This window comes from Camelus dromedarius, chromosome 13, assembly GCF_036321535.1.
Source record: "Camelus dromedarius isolate mCamDro1 chromosome 13, mCamDro1.pat, whole genome shotgun sequence".
NCBI classification, from domain to species: Eukaryota; Metazoa; Chordata; class Mammalia; order Artiodactyla; family Camelidae; genus Camelus; species Camelus dromedarius.
This window is the reverse complement of record NC_087448.1, coordinates 8,789,832-8,814,511: the sequence shown is the minus strand read 5'-3', so window position 1 is coordinate 8,814,511 and position 24,680 is coordinate 8,789,832. Positions and strand designations below refer to the sequence as shown.

The window sequence follows — 24,680 nt, the reverse complement described above, 5'->3', positions numbered from 1 at the left end:
TTTTTAATCAGGTTGCTTTTTCATTGTTGAGTTACAGGAGTTCTCTGTATCTTCCAGATATTAACCTCTTATTAGACATATGATTTGCATACTTTCTCCCATTTCATAGGTTGCCTTTTTACTCTGTTGATTTTGATGCACAGAAGTTTTACATTTTGATGTCACCTAATTTTTGCTTTTATTGCCTATGATTTTGGTGTCATATCCAAGAAACCTTTGCCAAGTCCAGTGTCATGAAGCTTTGGCCTTATGTCTTCTCCTAATACGAGTTTTATAGTTTTTGCTCCAATGCTTAGGACTTTTATCTATTTTGAGTTAATCTTTGTATATGGTAAAAAGTAACGGTCCAATTTCATTCTTTTGCATATAGATATCCAGTGTCCCTTTTGTTGAAAAGACTATCTTTTCCCCTTTGGTCTTTCTACCTTTGTCAAAAATCATTTGACCATATATCCAAGGATTTCTTTCTGGACCCTCTCTTGTGTTTCATTGCTCTACACAGCTGTCTTATGTCAGTCTCACACTGTTTTGATTACTGTTGCTTTGCAGTATTTTTGAAATCAGGAAGTATGAGACTCCAGCTTTGTTTTTCTTTCTCAAGATGGCTTTGCTTATTTGGGGTCCCTTGAAATTTCATATGAACTTCAGGATGGATTTTTCTATTTCTGCAAAAAAAAAATTATTGGGAATTTTGACAAGAATTGCATAAAGTCTGTAGTTGCTTTAGTTAGCACTGCCATCTTAACAATATTAAGTCTTCCAATCCATGAACATGAGAAGGCTTCTCATTTATTTAAATTTTTGTTTTGTTTTATAATTTTTTAAATTGAAGTACAGTCAATTACAATGTGTCAATCTCTGGTGTACAGCACAGTGTCCTAGTCATGCATATACATACATAAATTTGTTTTCATATTTGTTTCTTTAAAGGTTATTACAAGATATAGAACATAGTTCCCTGTGCTATACAAAAGAAATTTTTTAAAAAATCTATTTTCGTATATAGTGGCTAACATTTGTAAATCTCAAACTCCCAAATGTATCCTCTACCACCTCCTTTCCCTGGTATCAATAAGATTGTTTACTATGTCTGCGAGTCTGTTTCTGTTTTGTAGATGAGTTCATAGTTTTTTTTTTTTTTTTTAAGATTCCACATACGAGTGATATCATATAGTATTTTTATTTCTCTTTCTGACTTACTTCACTTAGAATGATGGTCTCTAGGTCCATCCATGTTGCTGCAAATGGCATTATTTTATTCTTTTTTTTAGGCAAAGTAGTATTCCATTGTATAAATATACCAAAACTTCTTTATCCAGTCACCTGTTGATGAACATTTAGGTTGGTTCCATGTCTTGGCTATTGTATATAGTGCTGCTATGAACATTGGGGTGCATTTTTTTTTTTTTTTTTGCATTAGAGTTCCCTCTGGATATATACCCGTAAGTGGGATTGCTGGATCATATGGTAAGTATATTTTTAGTTTTCTGAGGAATCGCCATACTGTTTTCCATAACGGCTGCACCAAACTACATTCCTACCAACAGTGTAGGAGGGTTCCCTTTTCTCCACACCCTCTCCAGCATTTATCATTCATGGATTTTTGAATGATGGCCATTCTGACAGGTATGAAGTGATGCCTCATTGTAGTTTTGATTTGCATTTCTCTGATAATTAGTGATACTGAGCATTTTTTATATGTCGATTGGCCATTCGTGTGTCTTCACTGGAGAAATGCTTGATTAGGTCTTCTGCCCATTTTTAGATTAGGTTGTTTGGGTTTTTTTGTTGTTGTTATTATTATTATTGAGTTATATGAGCTCTTTGTATATTCTGGAAATTAAGCCCTTGTCAGTTGCATCATTTGCAAATATTTTCTCCTATTTCATAGGTTGTCTTTTGTTTATAGTTTCCTTTGATGTGCAAAAGCTTATAAGTTTAATTAGGTCCCATTTGTTTATTTTTGCTTTTATTTCTATTGCCTGGGTAGACTGGCCTATTACGATTTATATTAGAGGGTGTTCTGCCTACATTCTCCTCTAGGAGGTTTATGGTGTCTTGTCATATGTTTAAGGCTATAAGCCATTTTGACTTTATTTTGTTTTAGTGTGAGGCAGTGTTCTATCTTCATTGATTCACCTTGTTTTTCTTTTTCAACTTCCTTATCACTGTGTACTCCTGGTCCTTGTCTGTCATGTTCAGCTGATTTCCAAGGGCTGCTGTGACTGTCACAGTCAACAGAACATGTGAAAAGACTACTACATTGGCCAGATCCTCTCAGGCTACAGCCAGGGATAAATCAAAATATGCCTGTGATTCATTCAGGCCAGGAACACACTGGAACCCTCCTGAAGCACCACACCCTGGGGCCAGGCTAGGAGGGGGTTCTCCCCCTCTGGGTCTCACACATGACTATGTCTTCCACCCCATTCTTTTCTTGCCACGTAGTTCCTTCCATGGCACTGGGTTATGGCCAGAGTCTTGGATAAAATGCAATAAATAACGGTTAGAAACAGCTGTAGGTGAGCCATTTGGGCTTTTCCAGAGCAACTGAAGAGTGTTCTTCAGGAGTGGTTCTGTCTCCACTCTAATGTGAACTAGATGCTCCCAGGCGGGCCTGTTCTAGGACACTGATGGTCAGGTCAGCCCCTGCAGGGATCATCATCGGGCCAGATGGCCGTTTACGAACACAAGGCATGCTAAGTATAAGTAAAGAAGGGCACAGTGGACCTCCACCACTTAGCAACAGTGGGTCTTTGGGAACGTTACTTAAACTCTCGGAGTTCTATGCCTGTTACTTAAAACTGGGTTCATCCTGTCTTCCTAAGAGCTAATCTCTACTGACTGCTGGCTGTGCTAGGCCCCAGGACCTGATGAAGTTAATTCCCTCCTCCCTCCTAAGTTCTCCACCCCAGCTCCTTCCTTTATCAGTTAAGGTCTAATGTATCTGCTAGCATATATTCTTCTCAAGGAAGCCCGTTAAAAATAAAACAAAAAAGAATATTCTGCATAATAAGTGGGAGAGGGAATCAAGCCATATCAAGCATTAGTTGTGGCCTTGATTTTTCAGAGCCAAGACAAACAGCTGGGAAGGTGATGTTACATAGAAATGATCGTAGTTAGGCCACAGGGTGCTGGTTCCAATTCTGTAGAAAATCAGTTCAGTAACTTTCTTCTGCAGAAGATGACAGCTTATTTCCATAAAAGAAACCCCCCAGCAGTAAAAATGTAAACTTCTAGGAAATAATGTAGCCTGCTAGAATGAATTATAATTTTCTACATTTTATCCATTGAATTCTATACTTGATAATATTAGTTTGAGAATACTATTTATGTAAAAAAAAAGAAAATTAATATTCTGCATTTCTGGCTCCTTTCACAAGAAAAACATCATTACTTTTCTGATTGTGTTTTGAACAACAAACATAGCTCCTTCAGGAAGAGCCTAATCCCTGGGGGGACTGAGAAAAGATCAGAGTTAAGCACTGAAACAAGCAATTAATTCCCATTAGAGGATTAAGGCACTCATGTTCACTTTGAATCAGAAAAATGAATTGCGAATAAAATCATGTACAGCAAAGAGGTTGCTTGTCAAAGTTAATAAGTTAGAGAACTGAAGGGCAAAGTGGAGCACCCGGAAAGTGAGCGGCCACAAGAAGCATCAGCAAGGAAACTTGTGGAGTTCTGTATTCACGGGACACGGGCTGCCGGCTCAAGATGCCGCAGCAACTTGGGGGTGGGGGGTACGGTTTCTGCCACACGGTGCTGTCCTAACTCTACTAGATGGAGTCTGTCCGTGAAGCGAGTCTAGAAGCCTTTCCACCCTGCTATGCCACCATCCCCCATGCATGGATTTCCCTATAGTATCTCACCATTAATATAAAGAAAATGAAAGAGACACACAAGATATTAAATTCAGTTTGATGAATTTTAGAGCTGATTCTAAATGAACTCAAGCAGTGTCTCTGCAGACAACTGTGCTGATGTATAAAGAACTGACTGGGAGGCCCCGCTGTGGTCAGGAATCAGTCACCCTCCCTTTGGGAATCTGAAAGCCCAAAAGCCAGATCCTTGTCCCAAACCCAACTGGTCAGGAATAATGTGGACACCCAGGGGTCAGCGCAGAGGTGGAACAGGCTCACAGAGAGTCTCAAAAAGTTTTACTTAAGCAAAATTTGGTCAGTTTAACACTGTCAATATTTAATATTAAGAAAACAAAAACACTCATGGAAATGTCCATCTGGCCTGGCACTGCTTGAGACGCCTCTGTGACTGACTCAGCATTTTACTGAAACGCAGCCTATCCGTCTCTAGTTTCATATTTCACCGCTGAGGCAGAAATTGAAAGTAATTATGAGTCCTTCCCATAACTATTCGGTTTTCTCTGCTTAATATTTCTTCTTAGCCACCTGGTGGCAAGAGTGTAAAAGCAGGATGTAATTTAAGAGTTTAACATGTTAGTTTACAAATTAGAACTACTGCATACGCCGGGACCATATTTAGAAACACACACACATGCCAGGTGAACCAAACAGGAAAGGGCTAATATGTAACTCTTCTTAAACTCATCTGCAAACGGATTTAAATGGATACCAGCTTATAACATGAAAACCACCTTTAAAAACAGGTGTCTCCACAGGTCATTCTGTATTAAAATTTAATGATACAAGGAAATGTTAGACAGATGACACACAGATTGTTCTGTTTTCCTCTAAGTGATAATCATTTGGCCATTAGCAAGGCTTTCTGCTGGCTGTCAAGTGGAGGCTGGGTTAGCGCGGGCAGGTGGAGTGACACAAATCAGGCTCTGCCCCGCCCACTGGCGGGACCACGAGCTGCGGCGGCCCCACCCCTCCCCGGCTGCTGGATACTTAGCTTCCAAAGGGCAACAGCCTGTGTCAGATCCACTCCCTCCAAGCCTGTGACCAGCCCCCAGCACGGCCGAGGACCGGTCTCGGCGAAGCCGCCGGCTCCGTCGTCCTTACGTGGCCCACGGTGAGCGCGAAGCGCACGGGCGAGCGCACGGCTGCCCCTCGCATCCCTCCCCCTCCCGGGGCATGATTTTCCCCTGGGAGCCGCCCGAGCGGCCGGTAAAGTAACACATTAATTCTTCACAAGTTTCTAAGACTGGAGGAAACAGGTGAAAAAACACAATGCCCGAACTTTGAACTGGAGCTCGGCCCGCGAGCGCGGGGCCGCAGGGTCAGACTCTCCCGGCCGGCCGGGCGCCTGCCGCCGCTTTGATACTTCCCTCCCTGGGCTGTTTCTTTACAGCAGTGACCAGGGCTTCCTGCCCGGCCGCCCCCTAGCTCCCGGGGAAACATTTATGACAAAACACCTTTCTGACATAAAACAAGCAGCTCGGGTGACTTGGCGCCTCTGAAATTGAAAAGCTGGGGTCCACGCTTGCAACGGACCCCAGACTCAACCTTCGAGGGTCCGTGAAAACAGACAGGCCCGTCACGTTCTGACGACAGGCGGGGTCTCTGAGCCCTGCCCTGGTGACCATCTGGGGGTTTTATGCTTTGCCCGCACTGGAAAGTTCTAAAAAAGAAAACAACTTTTAATGCCATGCCGCTTTAAAGGCCAGCGTGTTGCCATCTTTAAAACATATAGTGACCACAAGGGAGACGCGATCCCCACCCCGCAGGCGCAGTCTGCGGCCTGTTAGGAGCTGGAAAAGCCCCGAGGCCGTGGGGAAAGGGCTCCGTGGGAAGAGGCAGGACAGGGAACTGCAGGCCTGGCCCCAGATCCAGGGCTGCTGGGGGCCCTGGTGCAGTAGGTGTAGCAGAGAGAGCACGCAGTCTGGTCCCACCCGCACTCTGACCCCCAGAGAAGGCGCCCAGGGCCCTCAGCACAAAACCCACTTGCCCTGTGGGCGTGGCTTCAGAAAGCCGGGCTCCCCCTGCCAGCCCACCTGTGGCTCAAAGGGGACAGGAGTACTGCTGCGGCCACAACCGAGGGCATTTTTACTGTGTGCAACCCATGCTGTATGGTTCACTTATGTTCTCAACTCACACTCAGAATGACACAAGATCTCCCCGCTCCCCACTTCTCTCCATGTTACAGATGGGAAAACAGACAGAGGTGAAGTGATGGACACAGACGGCCCTCAAACCTCGCTGCCTGCAGAGGCTCTGCCCAGCTCCGGGAGGAGGATGCTCTCTCATTGCCTTCTGCCCGGGACTCAGAACAGGAACCGCTTCCAGCCACCGGAGGGCCTCAGGCAGCCGTGGCCTGGGAAGGCCACACACCAGCTTCCATTTCCATCCTCATCCTTAAAGCGTCCACAGGCGTTTACTGGGCATGGAGCACACACTGGTGCAGCCTGCCTGAGCAATCAGCACTTAGAAGTGGCCCCCTTCCTGGAACTGTTCACAATTTTATTTGGGCACGTGTAAATGTCTCAGGGGACGCTAATGCACACTCGCCAGCATGGATACCCAGGCAGCCCCAGCAGCACAGATCCCGGTGGACTCAAGACAGGTGGGATTCAGCAAGGCTCAAGAATGAGAACTAGACAGTACTGCGTCCCCGCCTGGGTCAGCCAGGAGAGGCTGCTCTGAACAGCAGGAAGAAGGCAGTGGTGTTCTAAGAAACGTCAACAAGCAAGAAACTCTACCCTGTCCTTCCTTCCTTGGGTACTTCCCCGTACAGGCCAGCCACACACACTGAAGACAACGACCAGGAGGGGAGGGTGCCCTGCAGGGCACGCGATGTGAGTTTCCTTGTGTGTAAATTACACATCAAAGAAAGTTGATCTAAAAAAAAAAGATTAAATGAGATCATGGAAAGAAGGCAGTTTGTAGGCCACCCGGTCTGTAGTTTTTATCACCAGTTTATATTTTATCTGAGTTCAGCATACTTTCAGTCCCTAATCAGCAGCAAAAACTTCTCATCTCTTATCTCGAATTTCCACATGCATCCAAGTATTTCCAAACTGTTTCTAACACAAATTTGTGGTGGCCTCCCTCTCTTAAACTCGATCGTTTTCTGGAACTCAGTGCCCAGTGAAACCGGACAGACTTCTCCGTAACTGTTACCTGGGCCCCTGGGAGGGAGGCAGAGGAAGGCAGAGCAGCCCCAGGTGTGACCTCTGAGGGACAGGGCCTGGGATTAAGACTCACTAGCTGTCACTACCCACCCACGGCCTGTGTGCACTGACTGCTGATCAAGCAGAGACGTCCAACGGTTGGCTACCAGGAAACGTAGCAAATGATTTGCCTTTTAGAATATTTTTTTGCAAGCCTGCTAGAGGAGCAGCTTTTAACTCACTTGCTGGCAGTTGCTCAAAACATGTTTATTCTGCCTGGAAAGAGCCAGGAATCTGTGTCTGCTCCTCACCCCCACCTCTCTGTAGGGCCTGGAAAGGGCAGCAGGTCTGGTTTAAGGCAGACAGCTCCCACCCTACCTGGTAGCCCCCAAAAGATCTTTTGTCTCTCTTGGTGACAACTCAGGCAGAAAGCAGTGGAGGGAAAGAGAATGACTACCCATCATGGACTGTTTAAAAGGTCTTGTCCTTCAGAAACATTTTAAGGCTTAAATGTTTAACTTAAAATGGTTATTTGACTGTTTTGCTTTCTTAGGTAAGAAATGGGAGTTTAGGAATGCAACTTAAAGTTAGAAGCACTACAGGAGCACAATTATAGACTCACCCAGAGCCTTCCTTAACTAGGTGCTTGCTAACAAACTGTCCTAGAAAGAAGAGAAATGTACCCATTTAAACAACTCCTAGGTAACCGTCTAGAAATCAAGCCTACCCAAGAGTGAGAAAATAAAATAGTCACAAATGCAGGTGAGGCCCCTGGATAGGCCTGGGCCCAGACCCCCTGCATGTAACGTAATATTTCATTGCTTTGGAGGAACAAGTCTCCCAGACAGAGCACTGGACAGAGGGCTGAGGGATCAAAGGTCAAAGCCAAGCCTCTGCAGACCTCAGAGGGCCCGGCCTCGCCCCAGCCAAGGGCGCGAGGCCACGGCAGGTCATAGGAGATGCAGGCATCCTGAGCTCAGCTACCTCGGGGCCCAGCACCCAGGCAGGGGCCAAAACCACGGGACGAAATTAGTGGCGAGAAGACTCTGGAAGATGACCGCCAAATACAGCTGCAGGACCTCAGACCTCAAAGGCCCAGAAGACCACCTCCACTACAAAGGGAACCCCAGCACCACTCAGAAACCACGGCATAGGTGGCCCCATGGCCGGTCGGCACTGTCGGCCTGCACTGCCAGCCACAGCAAATCAGGAACAATCCCAGCTCCACTCCCAGGGGGCTCTGGAATTCAGGACTCAGTTTTTTTGGTAGCAATAACAGATTCACCTTCAGGATTGTTTTTTTGCTAAGAATATTATTAAAAACCGGTTAAATCCTCTAAAAAGATGTTGGCTACCTGGAGGCAGTGGGGTAGGCGGGAAAAATGCAAACCTAGAAAAGGTAACGCCTCCCTTAGTGCGCCCGAATCACTCCCAACACGCTGCAAACACAGAACTCCATTTTAAACAATTTTTTTAAAAAAGAAGCCTTTAAAAAATAAAAGCACTGAACTCAAAATTAAGCCTGATGGGTTTTTTGATTAATTAACTGTCCCCAAAGCATTCAGATCCTTTCATGCTTTTCTAATTAGCCCAAGTAAAATTCAATTAAAACAGCTGAGAGAGAAGTTAAAACTGAATTACAAGAAAGGAGGGAGGGAGCAGGCAGGAAATGAAGGGCGTGTGACCGAACATGCTTGTAAATACTTGACGTGAAGTGGGGCCCTTCACTCCCCGTTCCTGTGCGTCCACATACATGGCTGGTCATTGCTCACCCCCAGCGGCCACATGACTCGAGTCCCAAATTCCTAGAAAATGTTTTGTCGGAGTGACTGGGGCTTTGAAGGAACTGGATGCACTGAACTAAGTGGATCCAGCCCTCTTAAACACTACACCCAACCCCCCAGAAGGGCAAACAAAAACCCACTTGAGCCCCACTGACTGTTGGGACCGGCTGCGAGGAGCCAGGGGGCCCAGGGGCCGAAGCCAGCCTTCCCCCGGGTTCACCACATCTTGGCCTCAAGTGTTTGGGGGCAGATCCCAGAGCCCTAAATGTTACTAAAAAGCACAATCTGGTCTACACTTGGCTTTTGAAAATCACTTAGAAGACAAGATGCAGTCCACTCCTGGGAGAGCAAAATCCTGTTAAATGCAAAAATCCCTTGTTACCGCTTTGTGCGATCACAGAAGAGATGCTGCTCCGTGCGGTTTCCTCACTTTTCCAAAACTGGTTTCAAAAACAACAGAACTACAGGTCTGCTTTTCATCACGTGACGTTTGTTTTCTTATTTAACTTTACAATGTTCCTTCCGTCCTAATAAAGAGGAGGACTCGGGGAGGCTCCCCTGCACTGCTTCAGCCGTTTTCCTAACGAACAGCCTGAGCGTGTTAGGGGGGTAACAACGTATTTTTTGCCCCATAGGAACTCTGTCACTTCCCTTTCCCAAAATGACGTTCTTATATAAAAACAAACAAAACAACATGTCGTACATGTGAACAGCAAGGACAAGAAATCAGGGCTGTCTCCTGTCCGTCCCCATCTGTTGTGGGCCCAGCCGCGGGTCAGTGGGCCCAGCCGCATCTTCTTCCCTGGCCTGGGCTGTGGTACTAGATTCCCCTGGTATCTCAGGAGATACCCCCGAGAAGGCCATGCTTTACAAACCATTTAAAGGTAACTAAGGTTCTAGTTGAAGCCCCTAAAAACAGTGCACTTTGCTCATCCTCTGAGCGGGCCTCCAAGAACCAGGCCCCGGGCTCTGCTGCCCAGTGGACCTGGTGCAGAGACAGCAGGGGAGCTGATCCATCCAAAGCCATGTAAACGTGCCCCTGTTTTAATACAACAATGATTTCAATTATTTTTGAGTTAAGGAATTTTTCTCTCCCCTCCTGCTGTCCCATCTTGGAATAAAGACAGTTCTCCAGGGCAGTGGTCCCTGCCCCAGGGACAGGGCAAGTCCCACACAGCTCGGGCTACACCTCCTTCCCAGGAGCTCACACCCAAGTGGAAAGGAGCGGTCTCCTGACCCCGGGTCCTCTGGGGAGCCTGTCCCCTTCCTCCCTGCACCTGAGGGGCCCTGTCCTCCTGCCCACTCTCCGCCAAGCTGCAAGCCGACCTCTTCTCTCCTCCACGAAAAAGGAGAGGTGCCCCTGCAATCCAGCCCCGCCCAGATCTTCTAGGAAGACACAGCCCAGTGGGAACTGGCTGGAGTGCAGTTTGTCCATTTCACCTACTGCCCTGGGAGAAAGGAAGAAAATTTTTTGTACAGGGGATGTCAGTGGTTCTCCGGGAACTGATGTGTTCCCTCCAATCCTCCAGCAACAAGTGTTATTGTCCCATTTCACATATGGAGACTGAGGCTCAGAAGATTTATTTAACCAGAACAGCATAGCCATTAAATGGAATGGCCTGGATTTAAAGTCAAGGCTTAATCCAAAATCCACACACTTTCTACCAAGTAATATTTGATATGGAGCCAAGAATACACAATCAGGAAAGAATCATCTCTTCAATAAATGGTGTTGGGAAAACTGGATAATCACAGGCAGGAAAATAAAATTGGGCCCTTATACTACTCACAGAGAGCAACCTGAAGTGGATTAAAGACTTAAACATAAGACCTGAAACTGTAAAACTTCTAAAAGAAAACACGGGAAAAAACTCCCTGACGCTAGTCCTGGCAACAACTTTTTAGTTGTGACACCAAAAGCACAACAACAAAAGCAAAAATCAGTAAACGGGACCAACATCAAACTAAAAAGCTTCTGTACAGCAAAGGAAACGATCAACAGAATGAAAAGGCAACCAACAGAATGGGAGGAAATATCTGCAAACCATGTATCTGATAAGGGGTTAATATCCAAAATAACAAAAAAACAAACAATCTGATTTTTAAATGGGCAGAGCAATTGAATAGACATTTTCCCAAAGACAGACAGATGGCCAACAGGTACATGAAAAGGTACTCAACATCACTAGTCATCGGGGAGATGCAAATGAAAACTACAGTGAGATACCACCTTACACCTGCTAGAATGGCCATCATCGAGACAAGAGGTAACAAGCACTGATGAGGATGTGGAGAAAAGGGCACCCTTGCACACTGCTAGTGGGAAGCAATGTACATTGGTTCAGCCACTCCGGGAAACAACATGGAGGTCCCTCAAAAAATTGAAAATAGAACTATCATACGATACAGCAATTCCACTTCTGGGTACGTAAGCAAAGGAAGTGAAACAGGATAGTGAAAACAGGACACCTGTGCTCCCATGTTCATTGCAGCATTATTCCCAACAGCCAAGATGTAGAAGAAACCTAAGTGTACACACACACGGACTATTATTCAACCATGAGAAAGAAGGAAATCCGGCTGTTTGCAGCAATATGGACAGAACTTGAGGGCATTATGCTGAGTGAAACAAGTCAGACAGAGAAAGACAAATACTGTATGATCTCACTTACATGTGGAACTTTAAAAAGTCAAACTTGTATAAAGAGAGTAGAATGGTGGTTACCAGGGGCCGGGGGCTGGGGGTGATGGGGAGATGTTGGTCAAAGGGTATAAACATCCAATTAGAAGGTGAAGAAGTTCTGGGGATGGAACACACAGCACTGTGAATATAGTTAACAATACCATATTATATACTTGAAAGCTGTTGACAGAGTAGATCTTCAATGTTGTCACCACAAAAAATAAATGTAATTAAGTGACATGATAACAGCATTAGCTGACATTATGATGGCAATCGTACTGCAATATATATCAGATCAACACACTGTACCTTAAACTTACACACAATGTTATATGTCAATTATATCTCAACAAAGCTGGAAAAAAATCAATGGAATATTCTTTTTGGGGTGATGAGAATGCTGGTAGAATTAGTGGTGGTGGTTGCACAACCTTGTGAATATACTAGAAACCAATGAACTGTACACTTTGATATGGTGATTTTTATGGTATGTGATTTATCTCTCAATAAAAATAACTGGTTAAAAAAAATCAGTGGAACAGATTAGAGTCCAGATGTAGACCCATACTTGTATGGACAACTGTTTCTGATAAAAGTGCCAAGGTAATTCAAGGAGAATGGATAGTCTTTGAAACAAATGGTGCTGAACAATAGGATATCCATACACACAAAAAAATGAACTACCACTCTTACCTCACTCCATATAAATATACTTAATTCAAAATGTATCCAACTGCAAGAGCTAAAGTTCTAAAACGAAATCTTATTAGGAAACAAAAAGTACAAACAATAAAGAGAAAACATGGAAAAGCTGGACTTTATCAAAATCAAAAATGTCTGCTCTCAAAAGGCACCCACTGATTATAGGAAAAGGCACACACACACACTGGGAGAATTTATCTGCAAAACATAGACTACATATCTGATATAAATGACTTGTATCCAGAATACACAAAGAACTCTTAAAGCTCAGGAAGAAGCAAAACAACCCAAATAAAAGGGGCAAAAGATGTGAGCAGACACTTCACCAAAGTATATAAAATTCAAGTAAGCACTTGAAACAATGCTCAACGTCATTAGTCATTAAGGACTTGAAAATAAAAACCACAACGAGATACCATCATACACCCAGTGGAATGGGTAAAATTGAAAACACTACTAACATCAAGTGTTGACAGCAATGTAGGGTAACTGAAACTCTTATGTATTGCTTCTGGGAACGCAAAACGGTGCAGCAAGTTTGGGAAACAATCTTAAAAGTTAAACATATATTTACCACACAACCTAGTAGTCTCACTCTTGGGAATACACCCACCATAAAGGATTTCGTATATCCACACAAAGACCTGTACAGGAATGTTTTATAGCAGTTCTATTCACAACGGCCAATAGTGGAGACAACCCAAATGTCCATCAACTTGAGAATCCACAAACAGACTGAGGTCTATGGAAATAACAGTATCCATACAATAATATGGATAAATCTGAGTGAAAGAAGCCGGACACAAAAGACTACACGCCATGTGATTCCACTGACATTCTGGAGAAAGCAAATCCTAGTGACAGAGGACAGAGGACAGAGCAGTGGCTGCTCAGGGCTGGGCTCAGGGGAGAAATCTGACTACGAAGGGGCACCAGGAGCTTTGGGGTGATGAAAATGTTCTGCATCTGATTGTGGTGGTGATCACACAAGTATATACATTTGTTAAAATTCACTGGACTTTAAATAAACGTGAACTTTATCACATGCAAATCAATAAAGCCAATTTTTTTTGAAAGTCTATTAAACTTCAGCATTTGTACAAAGTCCTTTTAGCCACCATGATTTTACATGCTTCTTGCAATACATTAGTACTCCATAAATCTTAGGCCTTATTTTCACCAAAGTGACTCATCCATTCCCCTCTGCTCCAACCTGAGTGCAGATGGCTGAGAAGTCTATGCTCTGTTTTAGCTTCTACCCAGGGGCGCTTCACTCAAGTCCATTTCCAGAGACAACTGGAATTGCGTGGAGTCAAGTTCCAGCCCCACCAGGATTCATTGTGTGGCATCACACCTGTTACTGGCTGGGAGAAATCCTGTCCTGGGCCAGGCCCTTGTGAAGATTTCACCAGGACACTGAGCACCTGCTTTGGCCTCAGGCCCACAAGGCTGGTTTGCCTGTCTCACTCTTCTCCCCTAAGGACCCTCCCAGTTCAGGACTCACATCAAGCTCTTGGCCACCATCACCCAGGCCTGTCAGATCCCCCTGGTTTGCCTGGGTTTTGCTGCTGTTTTGTTATAGACATTTCCATTTCTTCACATAATCAATCTCTGTTTTCCTAGACTCTTACCCAAGTCTCCCGCGTGTGTTTAAGTGTGATCCCGGGACAGTGTCCTACAGCAAAATGCAGTTCTTTTCTAAAGAACCAGGACACGTGTGATCCAGCGAGACTGATGTATAACATGGAAGAGCCTCCAAGATCTGGAATGGCTCCCACAGCCCAGGCTGCACTCCTCCCCTGCCTCATCCAGGGCCCAGGACCGTGGGGGTCATTTCATCACAAGCACGAGCCCCCCAGACCCCATCAGTCACGCACTGTCTCATCGGCCCAGTCCCAAGAAACGCTCCCCTCCTTCCTCCCTGACCTTTGGCTCTGCACTCACAGGTGAGCTCTTGGCTATGTCTCATTAAACATTAATATTCCTGGAACATTTTAACCTCTTGGTTCCAGTATTTCAAGTTATATTTCTCTTATTAATTCACCATTAGTTATCTAAACCTCCCTGAACTCACCACTGATTATCTCAACTTCCCTAGACTCTGTTTTATTGGTTTTCATTTTCTCATATAAGCAAAATTTCCAGTTAGTTAGAAGTGCCCTGGTGAGCTGCTTATTTCTGTCATTAAGAGGTGAGACCCACCTTTTCCTCATTATTCCCATTTCTGACCCATTTGAGAGCTTGTCTTGCCACCGAGGGCTCTTCTGAGACACGAGGCCTCTCCTCTCTGGTGATATGAACACTCAAACGATGTGCTTTTGAAACTTCCACACTGCAGGCCAAACATCCCAAGCGGCCCTCTTATCCTATCTTCAGAAGCAAAGCAAACCTGGGCAGAAACACTCCCTTACTTAGAAGAACTTGGCTCCGGCGCAGCCCGAGGATGCTCTTCCCCTTGGCCCGAGGCCCCAGGGCGGCAAGAACCGGCTGCGGATCAGACAGGCCTGGGCAGTGATGCTGGCAAATGAGTGAATCTCTGAGCCTCAGTTTCCCTCTCTGTCCAATCGCACAACAGTACTTGACAGGGGAGGGCGGGCACCCCTACCTGGCCAGCACCAGGTGGGGCACCCGGCTGTCCTTGCACCAGCGCCCAGCAGACCGGGCTTTGCCCTCGTCCCTTCGGGCTGTTATAACAATGTCACCATGAACTGGGCGACTTACAAACCACAAACGTGCTTTTCTCACAGGTCTGGAGGCTGAACAGATTCAGTGTTCGGGGGTGGGGGCACCACCTTCTGGTTCACAGACGGCATCTTCTCGCTGGGTCCTCACCCTGAGGAAGGGGTGAGGGCGCTCTCTGGGGTCTCTTATCAGGGCACTGGTCCCACAGTGAAGGCTCCGACCTCATGACCTAATCACCCCCAAAAGCCCAACACCCCAATACCATCACACTGGAGGTCAGGATTGCAACATATGAATCTTGGGGGGACACAAACATTTGGTCCATAGATAGCAGCGTTATTCTGAATGACATAAACAACAAATAAAAAATTATTAATTCTGCTCAAAAGCTCACTCTCTAGTCTCCCTTCCCTGAGAAGACAGTGGAAACAGAACCTTACTGCCGGCAGCTTCTTCCAGGCCTCGTGCATCCGTGAGATTCAAAAGGATGGGTTCGGGGCAGCCCTGGCTGACCTCCCTCAGCCTCACCGGGAGCAAGCTCCCATCCCACCCACCTCCCAGGCTCGGCCACAAGGTCGAATTGCCAGAAGCAAAGTGGAGTTTTATTTTTCCATAAAAGGACGACAAGCCCCTGCCCACCCCACCCCCCACCGTGTCCTCCAGGATCAGACATCTGACGGCAAATACTGCAGGCACTCTGCACAGCTAAGCTCGGTGAGGGCGACATCGTGATTTCCATTCTCAAACATACACTTTAGTTTTGCACAGAAAAGCAGTATTTTCTTGCACAAACACCATCTTCCCCAAACCAGGTGGGACCAGTAATCACGACCAGCACCTGCATCACAGCACTGACTAGGAGCCAGGTATACTTGTAAGCACTTCACATCGTGACTAGGAGCCAGGTATACTTGTAAGCACTTCACATCGTGCCTGATCTAATCTTCACAACAACCTTTGAAGCAGGCTCCTTTCCTTCCCTTCTACCTGTGAGGACACCGAGACAGAGAGTGCAGGTAGTAAGTGCTGGACTTGCCCAAAGTCACACAGCTAGTAAGCAGCAGCACCAGCTGGTCTGACCCTGGAGTTCAAGTGCTCCCAGTCCCTGCCCCGGCCCGGGACACACCGGAAAACAGGGCAAAGTCAAAGGGTTATTCATCTTGAGTTGTAAGCAAGGTTGACATGATCTTACTTGGATAAAGCTTATGTTTACACTGATTACAGGCTGGCCTTGTCCCCCCAGATTCCTGAGGTGGAACTCCCAGCCTCCAGTCACTCAGGATGTGACTGACTTTGGGTCTTTAAAGAGGTGATTAAGTTAAAATGAGGTCACCAGGGTAATTCAATATGACTGTGTCCTCACAAGAGGACATTTGGATGCTGACTTGCATCCAAATGTTTTTTTTCTTCTAGTTACTTCATTTTTACTGCTTCATATTTGCAGCAAACAAGTCAAGGTGCTGAAATTATTAATTTATTAATAAATTAATACAAATGTTAATTATACAATTAATTATATATTAACATTAATATATTATCTGGATTTTTTTTTTATCAACTAAATAGGAAATTCTCTTTAAATAACCATCTCCTCACTTCACAGCCCACCCAGGAGCAAATGAGAGCACATTTTAGCGCAACTGGGGCCACATCACCAACCAGTCTACAAGCCAAGGGAGAAGCCACGCCTTGATCTTGGACTTGCAGCCTCCAAAGCTGTGAGGGACGGACTCCTGCTGCCTGAACCCCCTCGTGGCGCTGAGCTACTGCAGCCCGACGGCCTCGGGCACCCTCTCCATTCGCGCCCAGGCTGGGGAGCCACCTGACAGCCTCCCCAGATGTGTCCTCGCTCCAGCTGGACTCCCTGCCTTCCTCTCCAAGCCAGTTCTGCTTCCAGCTCTCTCAGCAGCAGCAGATCCCAAGGTCACACGAGGGCCACGCTCCTTCTGGGGCCCCTGCCCATACCTGCCTCCAGACGGAATCCCAATCAGGCCTCTCTTCCAGGATCCCCCACCCACCACCCTCACCCCTAAGCCAAACTGAGGCCGAGCTTGAAAGCCTTCAGGGCTCCCAGCCACGCTCAGCTGGCCAGCTGCTTGGACTCCAGGAGCCTGGCCACACTCCCACCCTGTGACTGCAGTCCGAGCCTCACCGACTCGGCCCGCTGCTCCCCCAGCCTCCCCCAGCCTGCTCCTGGACACCACATTCATACCTTCCCGCCCAAATCCAAGCCGTCCTTAAAATCGCAGCCCCGGTGCTGCCCGTCCCAAAGCCTCTCTGATTCTCCGCATCATGGGGCGCTGGTCACGCTCTGTCCTACGTGCCAGGTGTTCCCTCCCTAAGTTCCCGAAGGGCAGGGACACGTTTTAAGTTGTTCCCCATAACGGAGCACGTGCGGAGAAAGTGAACACATTCGTTCACCTGGTCCTGGGAATTCTCAATGAGCCAATTTTCTCTATTTTGATCACAAATAAATAAATGACAACCAAGCAGCTTCCAAGTCAGTATTTGGTTGAAAGCTGGCTCCTCCAGCAGAAACAGGGGCTCTCCAGGGACCACAAGGCCACCGTAGACCCACACGTACCGTGCACTCGCTGCAGCCAGACCACGAAGAGCACGCTGGCCCGGGAAGTGGACACTCAGCTGCAGGCGCTCAGGCTGGACCAGGGCCAGGCGCTCAGCCTCCGCCTGGTGCTTCTGGACGCTGGGAGGTCCCACGCGACCTACGCCCTCAGGCTCAAAGTCTAGGAGAAGGTGGGGCATGTGCTCAGAGAACTCTACAGTGGAACATGGTGTGAAAATGGAGCTCTGAACAAGATATACTGATTGTTATGGGCTGAACTGTGTCCCCACCCCCACCCCCAGTTCACACGGTGAAGCCCTAGCCCCCAGCACCTCAGAAGGTGACTGTGTTTGGAGACGCGGTGTTTAAAGAAGCCATTCAATTAGAATGACTCTTTAGGGCGAGACTTACACCGATCTGACTGGTGTCCTTGCAAGAAATTGGGGCATGACAGAGACACCAGGGACACAGAGTAAGGGCCACGTGAGGACACAAGAGAGACCTCAGGAGACACCAAACCTGCTCGCACCTTGCTCTAAGCTTCCAGCTTCCAGAACTGTGAAAAAAATAAACCTCTGCTGTCTAAGGCCCCTGTCTGTGGGACTCTGCGCGGCAGCCCCTGCGAACTACCATGATACAGCTGGCGGTAACACGGCCTGTGCGGCAAACCTGGAAAAGCCCTAAGTGAAAGAAGCCAGACACCTGAGGTCACGGTGTCTTTGATTCCACTGACACGAAGCGCCCCGGACAGGCAAGCCCACAGACACGGGAAGCGGGCTGGCGGCCGCCAGGGGCTGAGGGGGTGCAGATCGCGGACTGGCTGCTTGCCGTGCACAGGGCTCTCCTCAGGGAGTGACGCTCTGGAGGACGACGGAGGTGGCGGCGGCACAACATTAAGTAAGTGCTAAGTATCACTGAACTCTCCATTTTAAAAATGTTTTATGTGAACTTCACCTCAATAAAAAACTCTAAAATTAAAAAAAAAACTTTTAAAAGGTAGATAAAACACGCTATTAGAATACGATGTGTTGAGTGAGCGAGTGAATGTGCCTGAGCTGAATGGCTGTGCGAGATGTGGCCCCTGAACTGATGGGGGGGTCAACCTGGAGAGAAGGGGGTGGGCGTGGCATTCCTGGCGGGAGCCAGGGCACCCAGACGGCGGATGGGTGAGTCTCTGGGGGGGACCCACTGGCCAGCGGGAGCCAGAGCCTGGCCGGCAAAGCGAGGATGAACGGGGGCCTGGGGCCAGCAGGGTGGAGCACTGTCGTCCTGGGCTGTGGGGTGGACTGGATCCTGCGGCTGGGGCCTCCCAAACCCGGCTGAGGTTTCAACTTTTCTATTCCCGAGCCCCAGCCCACCTCCCAGGGAGATGTAAGTCTGGAGTCAGGACAGGAACATGTATTAGTAATAAAATACAACATTTTCAAAAGGTGATTCTGATGATTACCCTTTGGGGAAACCACTGAATTCCCTCGAGCCTTTCATTTAGGGAAGGGTCTCTCAGTTCCCCCCGGAGCTTTACTGAGGTTTAACTGACAAACAAAAATTGTATACGTTCAAGCTGTACAACGTGATGATTATATATACGGGCACACTGTGAAGTGACTACACAATCAAGCTAATTAACACATCCATCACCTCACGTAGCTACGCTTTATTCATGTGTGTGTGTGGTGAGAACGCTTAACATCTACTCTCTTCACAAATTTTAAGAATACAGTACAGTCACCAAGCTGTACGTCAGATCCCCAGAACTTACTCACAACCAAAACTCCGCACCCTTTGACCAGCACCTCCCACCCCCCGCCCCCACAACCCCTGGTAACCACCATTCCACTCTCTGCTTCTATGAGTTTGGCTTTTTTAGATTCCACATATAAGTGATATTATACAGTATTTGTCTTTCTGTGTCTGGCTTATCTTCCTTATAATGTCCTCCAGATTCACCCACATTGTTGCAAATGGCAAGACTGCCTTCACTTTTACGGCTGAATAATATTTATATATATATGTGCGTGTGTGCGTGCATACATATGTAGTCCCATGCATATAATGAAATGTTTTATGTATGTATACGTACACACATTTTCTTCATCTGTTTATTCATCTGTTGACAGACACTTATCTTGTTACCTTATCTTGCCTTTTCTGAATAAGATCTTTAAGTTTTATATTGATGCTACTAAAGAATGACTAACTTTTGGATTAAAAAGATTCATCCTGCTCTGTATACTGTAAGAGGAGGGAAGGCACACTAATTCATCTTCACAAGACCTCTCAGAAAAGATTTTCACTTAACCTTCATCTCCATGGAAAGTTTAATTAACCAGAAAAGCAAATTTTCCAAATATTAAATATTTAACATGTGTTCAAACCTGCACCTTTTTTAAGAAAAATGCTTCATGTCCAAGTTATACAAAAGGAAAGCAAAACACATAAAAATAAAGATAATACCAACAAAACTTAGGGTAAGTAAAGGTGGCCCTTTCCAAGTTTAGTACATATTAGCCTGTTAAATTTCCCCATCATTTTAATGTAACTAAGAGACTGTTCCCTAAACAATACTGCTGAATACACATTTCCTAAGAGCATTATGTGCTTACTCTCTGATGATTCAAGGTCGGCTTAAGTATAAATATTAAGCAACAAGAATAACCATTTTAAGAATGTGGAATGAATCACATTTTTTACTTTCAACACCTGGTGTCACCAGCATAACACAGCACAGGGCTCTGTGTGCTTCGAGCTGGGTGTGCCCCACGGCGGTGGCAGCCAGGCCTTCGTGGAGGAGGGAAGCCCAGAGGCCCAGCTCACACCTTCCACAAGCACCCAGGCAGCTGCACTGAAACACAGGTTTAAAGGATGCTTTTTATATTTGTTTTTAATTTTGAACATGATGCAGGAAAAAGACTGGAGTGAAATAAACCTGAGATACTTTTTCTCTAGACATCCTAGTTCATGAGTGATGGCTGCCTGTGTACGTGTCTTCCCCAAATTCAGTTAGTCCTGTTTAGACTGGCTTGCCGATGACATGCCTGAAATTAAAAATCCAAGACCTGTGAAGACATCATTCTTTGCAGTAACTTGTCAGGTCAGACCTCAAAACAAAAAAGGGAGGGGGGTAGATTCCAAGAAGGAAAGAGACAATTCTTCGGACATCATGAGTAAACCTGCAAGAGGGATGCATCAGGACGGAGGAGCTGGTCCAGCCTGCCTGACCGTCTGAACACGTGCGTCTGCGCAGCTCACCCGGACAGTCTAGGCAGAGGAGCCCCTGTGAGACTGAAAATGCGGCAGCCCCAATATTTCACAGCTTGGAAACATGCTTTAAAACGGAGTTACTGCTGAGTAGCTCTCACTTGCTTCCTGGCAACAAAGGGACCAGTAACTCAAGAGGGAGAGAATGGATGTTTGGGGGCAACCACAGCTTCTGCCACTCCCATTTTTAATATTTACTGGCTACCATCCTGCTTTGGGGGGTAACTGAAGCCCTCGAATGAATCTCTGGAAGCATTCTTGACCCTCAGCCACCTCCAGGCTTTAAAATAAACCTCAGGTACATCACCTAAAAAACGGGCTAATGCCTGCCTCAAGGGCTGATATATGAGGACTACACGAGATCGTGCATATCAGAATGCTGGCACGGTGACTTTAATAAGTAAGGTAAATCACAGAATTATTATAAGAACTAAACAACAGGATGTATCACAGATCTGTAGTATCTGGTGCATAACTTGTGGCCAGTAAATGTTAGCTCCTTTTTAACTTATCCATACGAAAAGCCATTCCTAATTACCCAGCATGGTTGAATGGTGTGCTTCATAATGAAGTTTATCCTTTTATGCACAGAAAACAACTGTATAAACTCTCTCTGCGTTAATATACAATATATAATTATAAAATAATTGTAGTTATATTATTATAATGGCTAAGAGGGGAAGCAACCCAAGTGTCCATCGACATACATACATACATACATACAATATTCAGCCTGAAAAGGGGAAGAAATCCTGTCACAGGCTACAACATGGATGAGCCTTGGGGACATCACGCTCAGTGAAATAAGCCCATCACAAAAAGACACACAGGACGGAAGGGAGAAGGATAGTGGCCAAGGGCTGTGGGAGGAGGGGGTGCGGAGCTGCTGTTTGATGGGGGCAGAGTTTCGGTTTGGGAAAATGAGACAGTTCTGGAGGTCTGTTGTACAGCATGAATACACTTAACATGACTGAAACGTACACTTAAAATGGTTAAGATGGTAAATTTTATGTTTTTTTAAGACCTGTATTAAGAATAAGGAGATTATTTTTAAAATGATGTAACTTGCAGGCCTTCATAGTAACGCAGGATTGTCGCACTGATGAATTACGAACTGTGCTAGAGAGATTTACGCAGTTTGCTGCCCAGAGCCAAACCCTTACTAAGCTTCAGGAGTCGCTCTTTTACTCTAGAGCCCGCTTTCCTGAATAAACATCTAGGATTTGCTAGGATTCAGCAGCTAAAGGGAAAAGTGGAACTTGACATCTTTCTCTGTAACATCTGCTGTTTCCACTGGAGAGTAAGATGTTAAAGCAGGGAGAAACTTTAGAAATTACACTTTAGAGTAGGAGAGAGTGAAATCTGGACTTTCATTGAACTAAATTATTTGCCTAACATCATGATGACAGAGAGTAATTACGAGAAGAGCTGGAAAGAGAAACCATCTCCTAGCTCCCTCCACAATTCTGCACAATGGACTCTGCAGAATTCCTCCCCTCTGAACTGCACTGTTCAGTACGCTGCCACCAGGGGGCAGCGCGTGTGTTAGTCTGCAGTCCTAAACCCTGGACGTAAGGCCCCAAGCCATTTCTACTATCCCTTCCTCCAAATCCCTCACCTCCAAAAAAAAAAAAAAAAAAAAAAAAAAAAAAAAAAATATATATATATATATATATATATATATATATATATGACTTTATTAATATCAATAAGCATAAAGTTTAAAAAACATCTATAATTTCTCTTCAAACAAATCAAAGATTTGGGTCCAATGGAGGGAACATCCTTACTAATCCTTCACTGTTTTTGATTTATTCCAATCCTAATTGATATAAGGGTCAATAAACACGCTCATTTTAAACCAAAGATTACGTAACCACAGAAACCCATCCCTTTCCTTTACATTTTGAGCGTGGCCTCTGAGGCTTCAGACCACAGCAACTTCAGTTATGTGTGAAGCCCACCTGGCAGTCCGTCCGCAGTCTCCCTCCTGTGTCAGGCTCGGTTTTTCTTTCTAAGACCCCATGGCACAAAGGAAGATCTGTCAATGGGCCTAACGCTCCAGCGACTTTTCAGAGTAAAAACAGAGAGCTTCTAGTCACAAAGTAAAACCTTTATGGACACCATTCTTCCAGTTCGATGACGGTAATGTCCACTCTGTTCACAAATAACACTGCCCACTGGGAGCTCAAACCACAGCAGCTAATGGGGGAGACCTGAGTTTAAAGACAGGCCTTCCCTCAGCAGTGACCTCGGGTACCCAGACCTCACAGTTTCATCTAATGAGAGGGGTGAGGGGACAGCAACAGCAGAGACATTCTAGTGACTAACCCAAGAGTCAATGCCACACTTTCAGTGGCTGTGGTCCCTAATCATCCAAAGAGAGGCAAGCAAGAGCTTTAGCTCACAAATTTCTTTGTGTGTGTGTGTGTGTGTGTTTTGGCGGGGGGTGGGGGTAATTAGGTTTATTTGCTTATTTTTAGAGGAGGTACTGGGGATTGAACCCAGGGCCTCACGCATGCTAAGCATGCGTTCTACCACTTGAGCTATACCCTCCCTCCCAGCTCACAAATTTCAAATGGCTTTCTTCCTTGAGCTCAACATGCTTTAAAAGGAAAAAGGTATTCAAATGCACAGGGGAACAGTCCATTTTAAAGCTGCAACAGCGCTCACTGTAGCTAAATGGCATTCAGAGAATTGGTCTCTGCTTATATCCATTTGCTCTCATGTAACTAACTACTCATGATCAATCTAATCCAGCGTGAAACTGATGGTAAGAGCAATTACACACCACCAGTTACTAATGGTAAAACAGGAACAAGGTGTGCACAAGACAATGAATGGATCACTGCAAAAAAAAAACCTTCCCTAACAGTGAGTGGACATACCTGTGGTATGTCCGTGAGACGGAAAACTGCTCCACAGTAAGGAAGGACCCAGAGTGGATGAATCCCAAAGACATCCTCTGAATGAAGAAGCCCATCTTAGAGGTCACACACATACTGTAGAACTTCATTTATGTGACATTTTGAAAAAGGTGAAAATTATAAAGATGGAGACCAGACCAAGGGCTGTCAGGGACGAGTGGCAAGGTGAGGGTGTGAGTGCAAGGGAGCCGAATGAGGATGGGCTTGTTTGGTTTGGTTTCTTGGGTTTTTCTGGTGACGGAACTGCTCTGTGTCAGAACTATGATGATGGTTATATCAGTCAACTTTAAAACTCATAGAATCATACAACAAAAAAGGTCAACTTTATATAAATTCAAATAATAATATTAAAGAGTGAACGCATGAGCGTATGCAACTCTTCTAAAACGCTGAGTTAAAAGGTAAAAGAGTAAGAGCATTCTGAATTAAGGTAAGATGGCACACATCCATTATTAATAGAGACAGGAGACATATAAATCAAATACAGCGAAAGGGCTTTGTTTTGATCCTGGTTTGAATAAACCAACTGTACAGACTGTTTTAGACAAGTGGGGGAATTTGCACACAGCACTATATGATACTAAGGATTTTTCAATTATTGTTGGGTAGGACTATAGTTATGCAAAAACTAAACTTTTAAACAAAATTCAATACTAAAATATTTAGGTATGAAATATTTCTGGTATTTGCTTCAAAAAATTCTCCAGAAGCAAGCAAACAAAAACTCAAAAAACAAAGCAAGTCAGGCAGATGGAACAGGGAGGGCAAAGCCGGGATGGCACGTGGATTCCGACACCATATGGGTCCATGAGGGCTTACTCTGCTCTACTTCAGAGTGTGGCTGGAAATGTTCATAACAAAATGATGACAGAGAAAAAAAGTCTTCATAAATACTCCCTAGAATGCCATCTAACTGTTCTTTACTCACTTCTAGGACTCACTAATTTCCCCTCACCAGTTTTATAAGGCTTTTATATTAGTCATCTAATTATATAGAAAACCAACTCAAGGGAGAAAGTAATTCAAAGCAGGTAGTTGTGATTCTTCT

General features: G+C 45.5%; 1 protein-coding gene across 5 annotated transcripts in view; it reads right to left on the bottom strand.

Annotated features, from left to right (window-relative positions):
• GGACT (gamma-glutamylamine cyclotransferase) overlaps positions 1-24,680 on the bottom strand; it is a 34,430-nt gene that overhangs the window by 3,729 nt on the left and 6,021 nt on the right. The window contains exon 1 of one of the 5 annotated variants that reach the window (XM_010986055.3): positions 17,469-17,584. The exons of the other annotated variants lie outside the window; for them this stretch is intronic. The gene's annotated coding sequence lies outside the window, so the exon portion shown is untranslated. Of the gene's footprint in view, positions 1-17,468; positions 17,585-24,680 lie in introns of those variants that run through there. 5 annotated transcript variants of the gene reach the window in all.